We start from the raw sequence: 19,540 nt of genomic DNA on the forward strand, positions 1-19,540 counted from the left end.
ATCCAAAATATACTACATCCACTGGTGCCCCTTTATCTACCCTCTAATAAATTTGTCATACACGATTTCCCTTTCATAACACCATGTTGACTCTGCCTAATCATACTATGATTTTCCAAGTGCCCTGTTACCACTTCCTTAATAATGGATTCCAGCATTTTCCTGACAACTGATGTCAGGCTAGCTGGCCTGTAGTTCCCTGTTTTCTCTCCCTCCTTTCTTGAATAGCGGGGTTAAATTTGCTACCTTCCAATCCACTGGTACCATTCTAGAATCTGGGGAACTTTGGAAGATCACAACCAATGCATCCACTATTTCTGCAACCACATCTTTTAGAACCCTAGGATGTAGGCCATCAGGTCCAGGGGATTTGTCAGCTTTTAGTCCCATTAATTTCTCCAGTACTTTTTCTTTAATATTAATTACTTTAAGTTCCTCATTCTCATTAGACCCTTGGTTCCCCACTATTTCTGGTATTTTTTTGTGTCTGCTACTGTGAAGACTTATACAAAATATTTGTTTAACGTCTCTGCCATTTCCTCATTCCCCGTTATAATTTCTCCTGTCTCAGCCTCTAAGGGATGCAAGTTTACTTTTGCTACTTTTTACAAACTTTTAGAAGCTCTGACAATCTGGTTTTATATTTCTTACTATTCAATTTTCTCCCTCTATCAATTTTTTGGTCATCCTTTGCTGGTTTCTAAAACTCTCCCAATCCTCAGGCTTACTACTCTTTTTAGCCACATTATAAGCTGCTTCTTTTAATCTAATACTATCCTTAACTTCTTTAGTTAAACACGGATGGATCACTTTTCCCGTGGAGTTTCTAAATTCTCAATGGAATGTGTATTGGTTGAGAATTATGAAATAGTTCTATAAATGTTTGCCTTTGCTTATCTACTGTCATATCTTTTAATCTAATTTTCCAATCTACCATAGCCAACTCACCCCTCATACCTATGTAATTGACTTTATTTAAGTTTAAGACTCTAGTTTCAGACTTAAGCACGTCACTCTCGAGCTCAATGTGAAATTATCATATTATGATCACTCTTCCCCAAGGATCCCTTACTATGAGATTACTAATTAACCCTGTATCATTACACAAGACAAGATCTAAAATAGCTTGTTCCCTGCTTGGTTCCACAATGTATTGTTCTAGGAAACTGTCTCGAATGCATTCCATGAACTTGTCCTTCAAACTACTTTTGCCAATTTGATTTACCCAGTCTATATGAAGATTAAAGTCCCCAACGATTATTGCATTACCTTTGTTATAAGCTCCTATTATTTCTTGATTAATACACTGTCCAACAGTATAGCTACTGTTAGGGGGCCTATAAACTACTACCACCAGTTGATGACACACTCATGTTGAACCAAAATTGTAGGCCATCCAATACGACCAAAAACAAATCTTCACTTGGCCATTCATGTCATTACCATTTGTGGGATCTTGCTGTGTGCAAAAATAGCCACAATTACCTATATAAGTCACTGCAGTGTAATTAATCGTATGTGTAGCACTGAGACGTTTCAGAGGGCCAAGGCACCAAATAAACAAACGCAAGCCTTCCTTTCTTACTTATGCATTGCCTATGAGAAGGACTTGCCGCTGGGGCAAGGTAGTTCTGAATCATGGTTTCTGAGACACGGCTGAAGATAAATTTGGCCATGGTTAGTTTGAGCAGCATCTACAATCCAGTAAAAAGAGCATCAATTTTTGTAACTTTAGCAAAGATAAAACACAATATTTACCTCAGTTTAGGAGTGTCTAAAGCTGAAGTAGAGTCAGGTGAGGGCACAGTAGTGACTGATTGAAAAGTCTGCAAATCATGGTGTGATCTTTCTAATTACAAAGTGGTGCCAACTTCATATGAAACAATCAAGGGGAACAATAACAGGATAACAACCATTCCAGCACACACTTAGTCCTGCTTTTCATTCTTCTGAAGCCACTGGCCAACAGTATTCTGGTATGCCTGCATGATATGCCTAATGCCAGCAATATACTGCACTGCATTTCTGATCTGTGCAGATTTCCCCTACACAGCATGAGCCTGATGGAGGCCAGCAGCAGGTATCAGGCTCTAGGGTAAATCTGACGATGTTTGTGGCTCTCGCACTCCCTAAAAATTGTTTACTACACATCATTCACTGTTCCTAAACATCTGACTATCTTGAGGAATGAAATGTTTGATTGTTATGATTACCAAAATAGGAACACAAGTCCCAGAAATTAGCTTCAACCAACATTAGTGGAAGACGATGTAACAGGCAGAATACACCTGCATGTCATTTTGGGGAGAAATTGCTGTATAACTAGGATTAGTTATTTTTTCTAAGTAACTTGAGTGCAGTTATCCAAAAATACTCAAATCAAAAGCAGCAAGATATTCTCTGTTTCTCTTCAGGAGAAAACATTCATAGAAACATAGAAAACAGGAGCAAGAGTCGGCCATTCGGCCCTTCAGGCCTGCGCCGCCATTCAAAATGATCATGGCTGATCGCCTAACTCAGTAGCCTGTTCCCGCTTTTTCCCCATATCCCTTGATCCCTTTAGCATTAAGAAATATATCTATCTCTTTCTTGAATACATCTAATGACTTGGCCTCCACTGCCTTCTGTGGTAGAGAATTCCACAGGTTCACCACACTCTCAGTGAAGAAATTTCTCATCTCAGTTCTAAATGGCATACCCCGTATCCTGAGACTGTGACCCCTGGTTCTGGACTCCCCAGCCATCGGGAACATCCTCCCTGCATCTAGTCTGTCTAGTCCTGTTAGAATTTTATATGTTTCGATGAGATCACCTCTCATTCTTCTAAACTCTAGTGAACATAGGCCTAGTCGACCCAATCTCTCCTCATACGTCAGTCCTGCCATCCCAGGAATCAGTCTGGTAAACCTTCATTGCACTCCGTCCATGGCAAGGACATCCTTCCTCAGATCAGGAGACCAAAACTGCACACAATACTCCAGATGTGGTCTCACCAAGGCCTGTACAACTGCAGTAAGACATCCCTGCTCCTGTACTCAAATCCTCTTGCAACGAAGGCCAACATACCATTCGCCTTCCTAACTGCTTGCTGCACCTGAATGCTCACTTTCAGCGACTGGTGTACAAGGACACCCAGGTCTTGTTGCACTTCCCCTTTTCCCAATCTATCACCATTCAGATAATAATCTGCCTTTCTGTTTTTACAATCAAAGTGGATAACCTCACATTTATCTACATTATACTGCATCTGCCATGTTCTTGCCCACTCACCCAACTTGTCTAAATCACATTGGAGCCTCTTTGCATCCTCCTCACAGCTCACATTCCACCCCAGCTTTGTGTCGTCTGCAAACTTGGAAATGTTACATTTAGTTCCCTCAAATGCATCAGCCTCAATCAATTTGGGAGTGGGGAGACGAGGAGACTACCACACGCACACTTTTCAGGTGAAGCCAGTGATACTGTGGCCACTTCTCCTGACTTGGTTAGACTGGGTGACGGATCACTGGAAGAGAAATAGCTAATCCCCGAAGCTAACATTGCTGTTTTATTGCCACACGTCCAGTCTGAAAGATAACGACAATTTAATATGACAGTTTACATATTTAGAGAAGCTTATTACTTACTCAAGCTCAGAATCTGGCAACTATGTCACAGAAACCCCACCAATACAAACTGGAGGAGAACTGATTCAACAGAGTTTGGCAGCAGTGAGCAAGCATCAATGGTATCACAGATACTGTTGCACACTTCCTCTGTCATTTAATTATATAAAGTGGAGATACAAGAATAACACAATCAAGTATACACAGCTTAAAATCTCTCCACAACAGTGCTTGGCAAGATCTTTCACTGCCCCCATGAAAATACCCTGTAGGGAAATTCTTAGAGTACTTCAGGAGTACTGTATTTGACCTCAAATACCTACAAGTTGTTGAATTAAAAAGGAAATCCAGAAGCCTCCACAGACATGGGATCTGAAAATTAATTTGAATGAGCAGAAGTGGACATTCATTTGTAGGGTCACAAACAGGCAATAATAAATACCTGCCTATAGTTCACCCAGGTTAACATTTTAAACTGCAGTACAACACAATAAAGGTGTTCTATATGAGCGCTTGGCAATAGGACAATCCCTAGGGGCATATAAAGCACAAAGTATGTGACCTAGGAATGCCACAAATGGGAATCTTTTAAGATTGAGTGCTCAGATCCTTGTCATTATAACCAAGGTAAAATAAGTCAGATCGCCCCTACAATTCAGGGATACACAATGACATGCAACATAAAAATCAAAGTCAACAACTTTTGTCTGGCTGGTCTTTTGGTCAATAGCAGAATCATTCTACAGAATTAAACATAATAGGCAAGGACCCAAAACAAAGCCAAAAGCTGCATAATTTGAAGAGATCTCCCTTAGCTTAAGGGGCAGTGTAGCATGTACGGTGAAATTTGAGCTGTGCTCTGGCAGAAGCAAAACAGTCCCTTCCCACACTTAACAGGATTCCTCAACTCTGCCGCCCCCCCCCCTCCCCCCGGAAGGTACTAATCCACTGAGCTATCTTCTCTATGAACACTCACAACGGGGTTGCTGACAAACTGCGAAGCTAAGAGGGAATATGTTTGTGCCAACCATATATACCATAAAAAGTCACAAGTAGATTATAGTCAGACTCACAAAAGGCACAATTGCATCTAATAGATGAGAAAAAGTAAAACCCATTTTTTAAAAAATTCCAGTAAAATTTCTCATTAGTTTCTGGTATAATTAAATGTTTTGCTTCCTAAAATAGTTCACAACTTTCAAACAGAAACACTTTGAAAAGTAAACTATGTTAAAACACAAGGGTCAGAGCTAGAATTATTAGAAATGGAGGAGTGGACTTAGTCTTCACATGCATGTTTCAGGGGGTTGTTGAAGCATAGTTATTATTTTCCATAGAATTATAACATTGAAGCAGGCCGCTCAACACAACCACTCCAGGTCGGTGTTTGTCCTCCATACGAGCAGTACTAATTCCACGTGCCAACCTTGTTCCCATAGCCCTTTACATTCAACCACCTATCTAACCTATTCTTAAATGTGACATGGACTCTGCTTCAATCACTGAAGTAGTGCATTCCAAAGCTTCATAACCCTCTGTGTAAAAAAAAAACTTTCTCCTATTACCTGTCCTAAATCTCTTATATTTAATCCTGTGTCTGTCTCACCTAGTTCTACACCCCTAAATCAACCATCCCTTTATAATTTTAAACATCTTTATCAAATCACTCCTTAATCTCCTGTTCCAATGAAAACAATTCCAAATTTTCCAAATCTCCTTAAACTAAAAAGTAGGAACTCAAAGGTAGTAATCTCAGGATTGCTACCAGTGCCACGGGCTGGTCAGAGTAGGAATGACAGGATAGCTAGGATGAATACGTGGCTTGAGAGATGGTGCAAGAGGGAGGGATTCAAATTCCTGGGCCATTGGAACCGATTCTGGGGGAGGTGGGACCAGTACAAATTGGACGGTCTGCATCTGGGCAGGACTGGAACCAATGTCCTAGGGGGAGTGTTTGCTAGTGCTGTTGGGGAGGGTTTAAACTAAAGTGGCAGGGGGATGGGAACCGATGCAGGAAGTCAGTGGGAAGTAAAGTGGTGACAGAAACAAAAGGCAGTAAGGGAGAGTGTACAAAACATGACCGGACAGGTGGTCTGAGAAAGCAGGGCAAAGACCAAGGGAAGTCTAGATTAAACTGCATTTATTTCAATGCAAGAAGTCTGATAGGCAAAGCAGATGAACTCAGGGCATGGATGGGTACATGGGACTGGGATGTTATAGCTATTACTGAAACATGGCTAAGGGAGGGGCAGGACTGGCAGCTCAATGTTTCAGGGTACAGATGCTATAGGAAAGATAGAGCAGGAGGTAAGAGAGGAGGGGGAGTTGCGTTCTTGATTAGGGAGAACATCACGCAGTAGTGAGAGGGGATATATCCGAGGGTTCGCCCGCTGAGTCTATATGGGTAGAACTGAAGAATAAGAAGGGAGAGATCACTTTGATAGGATTGTACTACAGACCCCCAAATAGTCAACGGGAAATTGAGGAGCAAATATGTAAGGAGATTACAGACAGCTGCAAGAAAAATAGGGTGGTAATAGTAGGGGACTTTAACTTTCCCAACATTGACTGGGACAGCCATAGCATTAGGGGCTTGGATGGAGAGAAATTTGTTGAGTGTATTCAGGAGGAATTTCTCATTCATTATGTGGATGGCCCGACTAGAGAGGGGGCAAAACTTGACCTCCTCTTGGGAAATAAGGAAGGGCAGGTGACAGAAGTGTTAGTGAGGGATCACTTTGGGACCAGTGATCATAATTCCATTAGTTTTAAGATAGCTATGGAGAATGATAGGTCTGGCCCAAAAGTTAAAATTCTAAATTGGGGAAAGGCCAATTTTGATGGTATTAGACAGGAACTTTCAGAAGTCGATTGGGAGAGTCTGTTGGCAGGCAAAGGGACGTCTGGTAAGTGGGAGGCTTTCAAAAGTGTGTTAACCAGGGTTCAGGGTAAGCACATTCCTTATAAAGTGAAGGGCAAGGCTGGTAGAAGTAGGGAACCTTGGATGACTCGGGGGATTGAGGCCCTAGTCAAAAAGAAGAAGGAGGCATATGACATGCATAGGCAGCTGGGATCAAGTGGATCCCTTGAAGAGTATAGAGATTGCCAGAGTAGAGTTAAGAGAGAAATCAGGAGGGCAAAAAGGGGACATGAGATTGCTTTGGCAGATAAGGCAAAGGAGAATCCAAAGAGCTTCTACAAATACATAAAGGGCAAAAGAGTAACTAGGGAGAAAGTAGGGCCTCTTAAGGATCAACGAGGTCATCTATGTGCAGAACCACAAGAGATGGGTGAGATCCTAAATGAATATTTCACATCGGTATTTACGGTTGAGAAAGGCATGGATGTTAGGGAACTTGGGGAAATAAATAGTGATGTCTTGAGGAGTGTACATATTACAGAGAGGAAGGTGCTGGAAGTCTTAACGCGCATCAAGGTAGATAAATCTCCGGGACCTGATGAAATGTATCCCAGGACGTTATGGGAGGTTAGGGAGGAAATTGCGGGTCCCCTAGCAGAGATATTTGAATCATCGACAGCTACAGGTGAGGTGCCTGAAGATTGGAGGGTAGCAAATGTTGTGCCTTTGTTTAAGAAGGGCGGCAGGGAAAAGCCTGGGAACGACAGACCGGTGAGCCTGACATCTGTAGTGGGTAAGTTGTTAGAGGGTATTCTGAGAGACAGGATCTACAGGTGTTTGGAGAGGCAGGGACTGATTAGGAACAGTCAGCATGGTTTTCTTAGTGGAAAATCATGTCTCACGAATTTGATTGAGTTTTTTGGAAGGGTAACCAAGAAGATAGATGAGGGCTGTGCAGTAGACGTGGTCTACATGGACTTTAGCAAAGCCTTTGACAAGGTACCGCAGGGTAGGTTGTTACATAAGGTTAAATCTCACGGGATCCAAGGTGAGGTAGCCAATTGGATACAAAATTGGATTGACGACAGAAGACAGAGGGTGGTTGTAGAGGGTTGTTTTTCAAACTGGAGGCCTGTGACCAGCGGTGTGCCTCAGGGATCGGTGCTGGGTCCGCTGTTATTTGTTATTTATATTAATGATTTGGATGAGAATTTAGGAGGCATGGTTAGTAAGTTTGCAGATGACACCAAGATTGGTGGCATTGTGGACAGTGAAGAAGGTTATCTAGGATTGCAACGGGATCTTGATAAATTGGGCCAGTGGGCCGATGAATGGCAGATGGAGTTTAATTTAGATAAATGTGAGGTGATGCATTTTGGTAGATTGAATCGGGCCAGGACCTACTCCGTTAATGGTAGGGCGTTGGGGAGAGTTATAGAACAAAGAGATCTAGGAGTACAGGTTCATAGCTCCTTGAAAGTGGAGTCACAGGTGGATAGGGTGGTGAAGAAGGCATTCAGCATGCTTGGTTTCATTGGTCAGAACACTGAATACAGGAGTTGGGATGTCTTGTTGAAGTTGTACAAGACATTAGTAAGGCCACACTTGGAATACTGTGTACAGTTCTGGTCACCCTATTATAGAAAGGATATTATTAAACTAGAAAGAGTGCAGAAAAGATTTACTAGGATGCTACCGGGACTTGAGGTTGGATAGACTGAGACCTTTTTCCCTGGAGAGTAGGAGGTTTCGGGGTGATCTTATAGAAGTCTATAAAATAATGAGGGGCATAGATAAGGTAGATAGTCAAAATCTTTTCCCAAAGGTAGGGGAGTCTATAACGAGGGGGCATAGATTTAAGGTGAGAGGGGAGAGATACAAAAGGGTCCAGAGGGGCAATTTTTTCACTCAAAGGGTGGTGAGTGTCTGGAACGAGCTGCCAGAGGCAGTAGTAGAGGCGGGTACAATTTTGTCTTTTAAAAAGCATTTGGACAGTTACATGGGTAAGATGGGTATAGAGGGATATGGGCCAAGTGCAGGCAATTGGGACTAGCTTAGTGGTATAAACCGGGCGACATGGACATGTTGGGCCGAAGGGCCTGCTTCCATGTTGTAAACTTCTATGATCTTTCTATTTGTAATTCCTCATACCAGGCAGCATCCTAGTGAATCTGCACTACACCTTCTCATTTTTCTTAAATCCTGTCTATAATGTGGAACTCAAAACAGCACACAGTTCTCCAACTATGGTCTTACTAAGGTTTTATATAGATTCACCATTACATCTCGACTTTTATATTCTATACTTCTTGCCATAAAACCCAGTATTCCACTTGAGATGCTGCTTATAAAGTTTTTTAATATGAACCCCAAAATCCCTCTGCTCTTCTACATCACAATCTTTCCCCAAAGTATAATTAATTATTTTTTAAACAAGATATACTACCTCACATTTACTGATATTGAATTCCATTTGCAATTTTTTTTGCCCATTTCACCATCTTATCAACATCCCCTTGCAGCTTCCATTAGCCCTCAGAATTACTTACTGTGCCTCTTATTTCAGTATCGTCTGCAAATTTAGACAACACTCCCACTAGGCCGATGTCCAAATCATTGATGCAAACAATGAACTGAAGCAGTCCCAGAACAGAACCCTGTCGAACATCTCTACCCACTTCAAGCACTTTGAGAAACTGCCCTTGACTCCTACTCTCTGCTTCCTCCCATCTAACCAGTTTTTAATACAATTTGCTATCCTCCCCTAATTCTATACCTCTTGATCTTCTCCAATAGTGTCCAAAGCAAAACAGGATTGAAAAATGTATTTTAAAGACATCAATTAACATACAGCTTATTCAATACAATCCCTTCAAAAATCTTAATTTGTTATATCTTATTCATAAACAATTTTCCTAACTAAAAATGCATTTCTTTAGTGTGCACTCATTGCCCAACTCATTCAAGCACTCTTATATTTTATACATTTGTATAATATATAAAGTCTATCAAATGGATTGTTATCCCTGTTATTGATACTAGAATGATGCAGAGATAAACTGGTTACAGGCCATTTAACAAATTTATAGTATTTATTATTGGAATTATATTTTCACTATCACCCAGAGCTTTTTTCAAAAATTACAACTAACATTTAATTATCACATGAATATATGTAAAAATAGCATCCAGTCAAATTAAAGTGATTGATGTTAGTGAAATATACATCCTTTTATAATGGCCTTTATGAAAACATTTAAGGGAATTAAATTCTACATAATCCGGTTACTATATTATTGAGTTATGAGAATACTGATGTTCCTACTGCTATATCTTGTGTTCTAAATACTGGTGTTAGCTATTACTAGAGTAAAACAGCAGCAACATGCACAAAAGAAAATTTCTCCAACATTAACCCTTCTCATTTCACAAATCATTTATAAAACAGATGATAAATACAGCCAAACAGGAACACTGAGGTGGCCCCCACCTGGGCAAAATATTCAAACGCTAGAGTATCCCTTCTGTGCAGACTATGAAGATTGAAATAAAATAATTGCCCAATATCATGTATAATTTTACATCTGTGTGATGGCATATTTGCACGTAAAAAGCATACAAGACACCAAAAGTCAGACAATTCAAAAGGAACACTCGTACTATGAAACATATGTTTGTATCTTACTAGATATTCAGAATCAGACCTCTCAAAACTCTATAAACACAAGCTAGAAACTAACTTATAAATTCTTGCTACATGGTCACAATATTATTAATAAGCTTGCATGCTTATTAAAAGCACCAAGATACTTAGATGCACTATCTTTATGCATACACTACATTTGTTGCAAGCGAAGCAATTACACCTGCAAGTGAAGTAATTACACTTTTTGCAATGTTGCATTTCAGAATGTAGATCTTTGCGTGACATTTGACAAACAAAGAATAAAAGGTCTGCTGATAAAGGCAGTGGCCATTAATATTTCTTCATATTTTTTTTTAAAGCATTGCTTGCTTCATTTTAGTTCCTCTCAAAGACTCTTTCAAGTTACTGTCAATGTATGGCTCTCACTACATTCAGAGTTTCAAAAATTCTGTCCTTTGGCAACATTACGATCGCTCATAAATGCACAATTCTATTTCTAGGCCACTGACCTTTCCTCAATAAATATGAAGTATGCGCTGATTGATAGCCAGGGGAGAGCAATAAAGCCTGAATAATCAAGCTAAATACGAGTTAAAGTAACATACCTTCCAACCTCAAGAATTTTTTTATGAAGGTGAAGACTCAGGCAAGTGCTGAAGGTATAAAGCTTAAACAAATTTTCTGGGCATTATTCAAAGGCCACAAAAGCCTTGGACTGTCACAGAACCTTAATTTATTGGATTCAACACAAAAAAATACCAATAAACTGATGAGGTTAAGTATATTTAAAGAAGTGGGTGGTTGTTCAGAAAGGAATGAATTGGAAGGTTTGCCGTAATTTGATGCCTTAAAATTGTTTGATTACCAGTTGCCCCAAATACTGCAAAAAGCAGGGAAGAGACATTTGTGGTAGTAAGTATTCCAGGACAGATCACTGACATTAGTTCAAAATGCATTATGATATAGCAGTTTATAATGTATCATTTGCATTTTTACACTGCATGTCCAAGAGGACAAGCAGCAAAGAAATCAGTCAATCCCAGACAGAGGATATTGACTGTATAAGCTGAAAAAGGGCAGAATTTGAATATGTAACACCCTGCACGTCTGCCCATGCACAAATCCTGGAATTTGCCACAGGCAACTCTTGTTACAGTCTCAAACTAAGCAGCAATATCCAAAACGGCTATGAAAATGTTTTGCTGTTGTGCTCTCAATCTGAATACTAAGTATGTTTAGCACCAATATGACCAACCTTTTCTTAATGTGAAACCCTGTGAATACAGCACCGAAAAACAGTAAATATACACTGGATATTAAACTGAGTTTAAAATATTAACAGATTATACCAGCCTGCAGAATATTATAATTCCATATAGATTGAGTTCTTTATTCTACAAAAAGGACAAAGATGATGGGTGGGGAATACTATCTGGACAAAGTAGCCCTCTACCTTTCTCTTGAAAAAGAGTACCACAATGTTTGCTATTTATCAGGAGATATGAAGAAGGTAGGTGACATTACAGGTGAATGCGCAACAGATGTTTGTTTGCCCGCTCTTAACAGAGGCATTAACCTACTTATTTTAAAACGGGTAAACGCCTCCATTACAATAATAAAGGAATGTTCTGAACATGTTAAACGTTCATCCGTTAGCATCAACCATAGCAATTTGTGTCTATACATATTTTCAGTATCAAGGTGACTCACCACTTTGAGTCTCCATCAACCTCCTGCTGATGCTGTAGATTTCAGTGCTGTTGTACTAGCATCCTGGAGCACTCCTTAACGTACATCACTAGCCAGCTCAGCAGAGAAAGGACCCTAGAAATTCCAGGTTTCCATGGAGTCAAAAATATTCTACAAAAACAAGACCATGTCCCACCAGATAGGTGATACATTCATTTATTCTGAGAGGAATGCCAGAGGAGTACTTTATATGGAAAGTGCTCTCCTTGAGCAGTTCTTTCTCCTTTACAATTCAAAAGTAATTCACAAGATTATCTTTCTTGGTCAGGTGTCTGACACATGCAGAAATCCATCACTGTGCCTAAACGACTCCAAACCAAGTATTGAGAAATCCGCACACTGAGTCTCTGTTTGCCAATATGGGGTGTGTATTCTCTCCTAGTAGGGACACATTCAACTTACCCAAATCTTAATATCTTAGGTGAAGATTGGCAACACACAAGGCTTAAGGTTCCCAAAGAGTGTATAGAAGTACTGCTTGACCGTAACTAGCTAAAACCATGCAGCAGACCATGCTGGTAAGCTTCCCACTACTTGTCCAAGGGTCGCGTACTGGCCTGCAGGGTTATCTGTCACCAAGTGGGGCACATCTAACCCCGCCTTGGATCCCCATTAATGAACCCAGGCTAGTGCGTCACCCATCAACATTGCTGTAGAATACTGCGGTAGACACCTGGAAGTGGCATTACCTCACGAGTGGCATGGTAAGCAACACAATTCACCATGAAATGTACAAGTGCATTTCCACCATCCTCCTTATAACACCATATCCCACTGAAAAGCAGTTCCATCTGTATGAAGTGCAAAGCTTCAGTAAAAATGCTTGCCTCTCTGCAACCCAATTGGGGTAGCAACATACTCTAAAAATATGAGCATACGGCCTCCACACAACACCCTCCAGCAGCTGTCATGTCTAACTTGAGAGTTCTCTAATCTGCTTTCTGTATGGTGGAAAAACTCCATACAGAAAGCAGATTGTATGCCAATCAATTTGATGTTCTAGACATCCAAGTCCAAGTCTGGGCTGACTCATCACCAAATGGTTAATCCATGTTCTCATGTGAGGGACTTCAGCAAAAGACGTGGCCAGCGTGAAAATTACTACCCCTGCAGGGTGTTGAGCAATAGGTCAGTGGACAACAACACCTTGCATTTATATAGTGCCTTTAATGTAGTAAAACGTCCCAAGGCTCTTCACGGGAGTGTAATCAGACAAAATGTAGGTTGAAGCACTCCTTCCTTGCAATCATTTTCTTCTTTTTTAAAATCACACATTCACCTCACAGCTTGATCCTAGATTTACAAGACAAACCATTAAACTTTTCCTCTGAATTTAATGTTCATTCTTTTTCAAGGTGCATTCTGACTGCAGCAGAGCAGTTCTCAACTACAAAGAACAAACTTGCATTTATATAGCACCTTTCACATCTTCAGGACATCCCAAAGCACTTCACAGCCAATGAAATACTTTTTGAAATGTAGTCACTGACATAGGGAAACTAGACTAAGTCCTGGAAGTCAGAAACAACCTGCTCCAAAACTTGCACTTAATGGTGCATTTATGTCTTCTTCTGTAGTGCCAGCATTAATTTTATCTTAAAAAGAATGGTTATCATTATCCATTTAAATATCCAGTACAGCACTAACATTATCTGGGAGCCAGCAGAGTTAATGAGCCTGATGTATTCAGTGACGTAAACACAATCATACACCCTCACATTTAGAAGCCTAATGGAGTTTCTTCGAATGTCATTGCTGCTTTAAATGGCTGGTTCAAAATAAAGCTGTACGCAATACTTTGTTAAATACTATTTCAAGTTAGATTAAAGTTACACCGAATATTTGCAATTATATATTGATATATGGGTGACTTGCAGATTTCACATCACTATTCGTAAGTCAAATACTAAGATCATCAAATAAACTATTTTTCCTCCCCCAAAACTTCATTCTTTTAAGCCACTCAACCTTATAATAGCTACAAAATACTTGCAAACATAAGCAGCTCTAGGGTAAGGGGTGCAGTGTGCGCGAAATGATGCACCCAAAGCAGAAAATGGTTTTAAGAATTTTTCAATCGGGGTGAGGTGTGGTATGCAACTGAGATGTAATGCACCATGTACGTAAACAAACAAAAAAACTCGCAACTACTGGCTGCATTCACTCCATTCTCCAAAGCTAACTTCACAGCCTCCATTAAAAAGTAAAGATACAAGAGCAGTAAGGGACGGTGACGTAAAGCTACTGCCACTCCCCATCGACCACACGTGAGGCTCATCCGGGACACAACCGAAGTGCTCTAAGCCAATCAGCGTCAGAGAGCGCGTGAAGGGGGCGGGGCTCCCTCCGCTGCCCCTCACACAAATAATCAGGGCGGTGCGAGCCGCGAGCCACTGCAGACTATTTTGTCCGCGCAGGTGGGGCGCGAGCCGAGGGTGTCCGCGCGGAGCTCCTCCTCTCTCCCCCCCCACCCCACCCCCGGACCGTTTCATGCCGGAGCCGTTAGGAACTTTTTTAAAATTAAAAACACACATAAACAAACCAGCGCGAAGCTGAGACCGACCGATGTGGCCTTTAATTCCTACACAAGGAAAACAATAAGGGATCAGCGCAAACCCTCCGCCTTGTGGTGATTGTGAGAGTTTAAAAATAGGACAGGTCCAGGCCTGCTCCAGAGTATAAACTCGGTTTGTTTTATTTTTTAAACCATGAAACTGCCTGGGACAGACCTGCGGGTCCGATAGCAGCGATCGAAAGAAGGGAGGGAAAGAGAGGCCGAGTGAGTGAAGCGGATTTTGTTTTATTCTGTCGCGGTTTCCGTACCTATTGCATACAAGTTACTCGCGTTGTGCTGGCTCTCCTCTCCTTAACCTGAGCTCCCGCATCCTGTTCGAGCCAGGCGGTAACCACACTCGCCGCCGCTTGGTTCGCTCCAACCTCCTCCCTCCCCACACACACACACCACACACACACGTCACGCAATGGGCTGGCTCACAGCAGAGAGGTAAGAGGAAGGGAATCAGAACTTGCATTTATATAGTGCCTTTCACCACCACATCCTAAACTGCTTTACAGCCAATGGGAGTACTTTTGAAGTGTGGTCACTAAGAGGTACACAGCAAGATCCCACAAACAATGAGCTACATGATCAGATCTCCTCTTTAAATAGTCCAACTGAGAGGGTAAACAAGGCCTCATCTCAAAGTACAGCATTGGTGTGGCAGCCTAGATTTTGTGCTCAAGTCTCTGGAGTGAGATTTGAACTCACAACCTTCTACCTCAGAGGCAAGCGAGCTACCACTAAACCACAGCTGACAAGAGGAAAGCAAGTTGAGCAGCCAGCAGACTGCATCCACTCTGCCACCATTCAAACAGGTTTGAATTCTAGGTACTTAAATGCATTGCTGCCCTGGATGGTACATTACATAGAATTTACAGTACAGAAACAAACCAACCATTCAGCCAAACTAGTCTATGTTGCCATTTATGCTGTATACGAGCCTCTTCTCTTCCCCCCCACCCATCTAACCCTATCAGCATATTCTTCTATTCCTTTCTCCTTCATGTGCTTATCTAACTTTGCCTTAAATGCTATTCACTTATAACTTGTGCAGAGGAGTTGTTGCGTGCAAACAGTGCTATATCACTCATTTACATGGGTGAGGGTGAGCTGGCATGGCAGAAGAGATGAAGGTGGGAGATGTAACCAAACCCCCACCCCTGTCCCTCAAAAAATAAGTACCTAATGAAAGTGAAGCTGACTGGCCTCCCTGTCTTTGCATATTGAACACGTTATAACACAAGTTTCCTTGCCGTCCACTGCTTGTACCGCAACCACTCCTGCTAACTTTCTGATCAGCTATTCTGTGTTTGATTTTTAATTCCCCCTCCCCCCACTGTTCTGAAAGCTGGCCTATGGTTCTGTGTGCCAGCAGTCCTCTGGAGCAAATCTCCATTTTTCATTTGAGACCCTCGACAGACTATTCTTGGAGGGCATCATGCACAAGTGCAATTTTGTCCACCCCCAACATCAACTGTCTTGCAGTTCCTCAGGACTCACTAGATAGCAAATCAGGAGTAGGAATACTTGGCTAAATTTTCCCCCCGTTCTAGCTCAGGGCTGCAGAAGCCAATTATAATAACCCCATTACTGCCTTGGCTGAGATTAGGTAATTAAACACAAACCTAAGATCTTTAGTTCAGTATCACACTTAATGGTGCTTTTACCAACTGGTAATTAGGAGCTATGCTGAGTTCTTCATTTCAGACTGCCAAATGTGACTAGGTGGCCTGTACTACCAAACCGCTACAAACACCAGCCTCTGTTGAACATTGTCACTACTTGCCAACTGTGACACCTCTGTACAACATAGGATGCAACCAAATGGTTTGCAATTACATCACAAAGCACTTTTCAGACATTAAGAAAACACCTTGTAACACTACATTGTGGAAATAACCTTTTTAAACTGCTGGTGAATGTTATTCATGATTTCTCTTCTGTAATCCACCAATACCAGATGTGTATCCTTTAAAGTACCTGGTTGCTTTCTGCTTTACCTCTATGGAGGCAACTAACTGACAAAATACTGACTTTAAAAACAATTTAACAGAATGCATGAAGGTAACTGCAAATAAGGTTGCCTTCCCGATCCTCCAAAAGGCCTTTAAACACAACTAAGCTGGTACCTTTTGGCCTATCTGCCTCAATCTAAAGCCATCAGACTAACTGGGCTTTACAACATAAATTATCTTCAGGTTTGTTTGAACAGCAGCTTGTTAGCTCCCTTATGGCAATCACGACCTTTACAATCTCCCACAGCAGCACAGTCAAGACTCATCTCTTGGTCCCTAGCAGCAGGGATTCCACCTGATCCTTGGGAGACAGCAGATTCCTTCAAGATCCATGGTGGAAATGGCTTCACCTTTGGTCCCTGGATGCATTATCTTCCCTCCAGTTAACTGGTAGTTGGCTCCACAGAAGCAGTGCACTGAATATGTCATACCCAAGTTAACACATTCATGACAGAAGAGTATGTTCAGTTATATTGGTTAGAGGTGAATGTGCTTGCATTTCCACTCATTCTCTTAATGTGTTAGAAACCAGCAGAGGTGGGAAATTCCACAGATTTGGGCCCTGGATAAAATGAATATTGTAGTATGCATTAACTGCCTCTAAAGGGAGCTCTTCTATGTTCTTCATATAATTAGGATGTCTAGTGGGAAAAGCCTTCTGAAATCCAGCTTTACAACAAATGATTGACCCTAAAATGTACCCCAAACATTCAGACCCTTAGGCATTTTTCTGTACTTATCAAGATGGAAGGAAATCAAATATTTTCCAGTATTTCTAGTTTAGATACAGCATGGATTAGAATACATGGTAAAGTTTTCACTATTTCCCCAACTTCAGAAAAACACATTATACTGCACCAGTATGACATTTCCACTTTGACACCACCCTCTTTATGCCTGTCCAAGCAGTATTGCCAATCTCGGTCAGTTCCCTTACCCCACCCATGACCCAAAATCACAGCTGCAGCCCTGGTCAGTTCTTTTACCCCACCACTAATGACCCAAAATCCCAGACTGCAGCCCTGGTCGGTCCCCATACCCCACCCACTATCCAAAATCGCAGCTGCAGCCCTGGTCAGTTCTTTTACTGCACCCGCAACCCAATACTCACCTGCCCACTGCCCCAATCTATTTACTTCCTGGTCCTCTTCCTCACTGTGCTCCGTTCCTTGGCCTTTTTACACTCATCACTGTCCTATGCTCTCCGCAACCCCACCCCCTTAACCAGCTCTGAATGAAACCATAGTAAACATGACAAATATGCTCCAGATCCCAATCTACCCATAAGTTATGCCACGGGAGGTAAGCTAGTAAAGTACTGAAAGTTTTGTACTGTTTAAATGGTGAAAAGCTAGGAACAGTGGAGGTCCAAAGAGATTTAGGGGTCCATGTACACAGATCACTAAAATGTAGTGGTCAGGTACAAAAAAATAATCAAAAAGGCTAATGGAATGTTAGCCTTTCTACCTAGAGGGCTAGAATATAAAGGGGAGGAAGTTTTGCTAAAGCTATACAATGCCTTGGTTAGACCACATCTGGAATACTGTGTATAGTTCTGGGCACCACACCTTAGAAAGGATATATTGGCCTTGGAAGGAATGCAATGCAGATTCATTAGAATGTTACCAGGGCTCCAATGGTTAAATTATAAGAGATTACATAAACTATGCTTGTATTCCCTGGAATGTAGAGGGTTAGAGGGTGATTTGATTGAGGTTTTTAGGATTTTGAAAGGAATTGACAGCGTAAATATAGAGAGAAACATTTTCTGCTAGTGGGTGGGTGAGTCTCAGGCATGGGGACATAACCTCAAAATCAGAGCCAGACTATTCAGGAGAGTAATTAGGAAACACTTCTTCACACAAAGGGTGATAGAAGTATGGAACACTCTCCCACAAAAAGCAGTAGATGCTAGCTCAATTAATAATTTTAAATCTGGAATTGATAGATTTTTGCTAGCCAAGGGTATTAAGGGATATGGAGCCAAGGTGGGTAAATGGAGTTAGGGTACAGATCAGCCATGATCTCACTGAATGGCAGAACAGGCTCGAGGGGCTGAATGGCCTAATCATGTTCTTCCTATGTTCCTACTACAATATGTAGTAGGAGCCTAGATTTCCACTGGAATGCAAAGTTTTGTTTTCCTCCCTCATGTACTTTTTAATACAAGTCTCATTTACCCCACCTATCTAGGGTATTCTGGTGATGAAGTTTAAATTATGCTCCTTTATAGGAGACCGGTTGTACCATACAAAAGGCACATATTTAAGAGAAACAAGGTCATACAGTTTGAATGCTTGTTCTACATACCAAAGACAAGCTCAACCAGTCCTAGTAAAGCTAGTCTCTACAGGTCATTCTACACCCATACTCACATTATCTAACTCAGTGGCATTCTCTTTTTGTAACTTCATATCTTTAGGTCAATACTACTGCTCTACTGCACGTGATTTTTGGTTATACTTTAGCGGCCGAACCGAACCATCTTAAGCTGGATTAGATCAAAACGTAGGCAATTCGCTCAAGTATTGTTAATTTTGTGATGTCACAATAACTGCTCCTATCTCAACCACAATGCATAGAATTAAATAAAAAGTGTTTTCTTAAAGAATGAAAAAGCAACATGAAAGAAGGCCCAGGCTCATAGTGCAAGACAGCACAAGGTTGAGGAGAGTAGGAGAGAAGATACAATAAATCAAGAATTAGTGGTTAGCTGGTGGTCAAGCTTTGATTAAGTCTTAACTGGTGTTTCTTGAAATTAATTGATAAAATTCTTAACTGGTAGGTGGTTATAGAATATTAGTAATTCTGTCCTCACTAAATCGGTAATTTATGAACGCTTAAAAAAATAATTTCAAGCCTGCTGCTCTGCCAGGCTGGTATTTTCAATCAGAGTGGGTTGAACAAAATGTAGGTTTCTCACTCATGCACTTTTTATAATTACAAAAAAGTATATTTTCACATACATACACTAGCTAATGATCCAAGGCGTTGCTACGGTGACAGAGAATGCTCTTCAAGTGTGGTGTCTGAAGTGTGATGGCTAAAGTGTGATAGGAAGTAGGTGTGATGCTTACAGAAAGTTCACACTATAAGACATTAATA

The 19,540-nt window shown here is 41.2% G+C and overlaps 1 protein-coding gene across 3 annotated transcripts in view; it reads right to left on the reverse strand.

Annotated features, from left to right (window-relative positions):
* Nucleotides 1–19,540, reverse strand: part of LOC137321118 (E3 ubiquitin-protein ligase RNF38) — a 223,017-nt gene that overhangs the window by 142,562 nt on the left and 60,915 nt on the right. The window contains exon 1 of one of the 3 annotated variants that reach the window (XM_067983342.1): nucleotides 14,684–14,793. The exons of the other annotated variants lie outside the window; for them this stretch is intronic. The gene's annotated coding sequence lies outside the window, so the exon portion shown is untranslated. Of the gene's footprint in view, nucleotides 1–14,683; nucleotides 14,794–19,540 lie in introns of those variants that run through there. 3 annotated transcript variants of the gene reach the window in all.

This window comes from Heptranchias perlo, chromosome 4, assembly GCF_035084215.1.
Source record: "Heptranchias perlo isolate sHepPer1 chromosome 4, sHepPer1.hap1, whole genome shotgun sequence".
In the NCBI taxonomy this organism is placed as follows: domain Eukaryota; kingdom Metazoa; phylum Chordata; class Chondrichthyes; order Hexanchiformes; family Hexanchidae; genus Heptranchias; species Heptranchias perlo.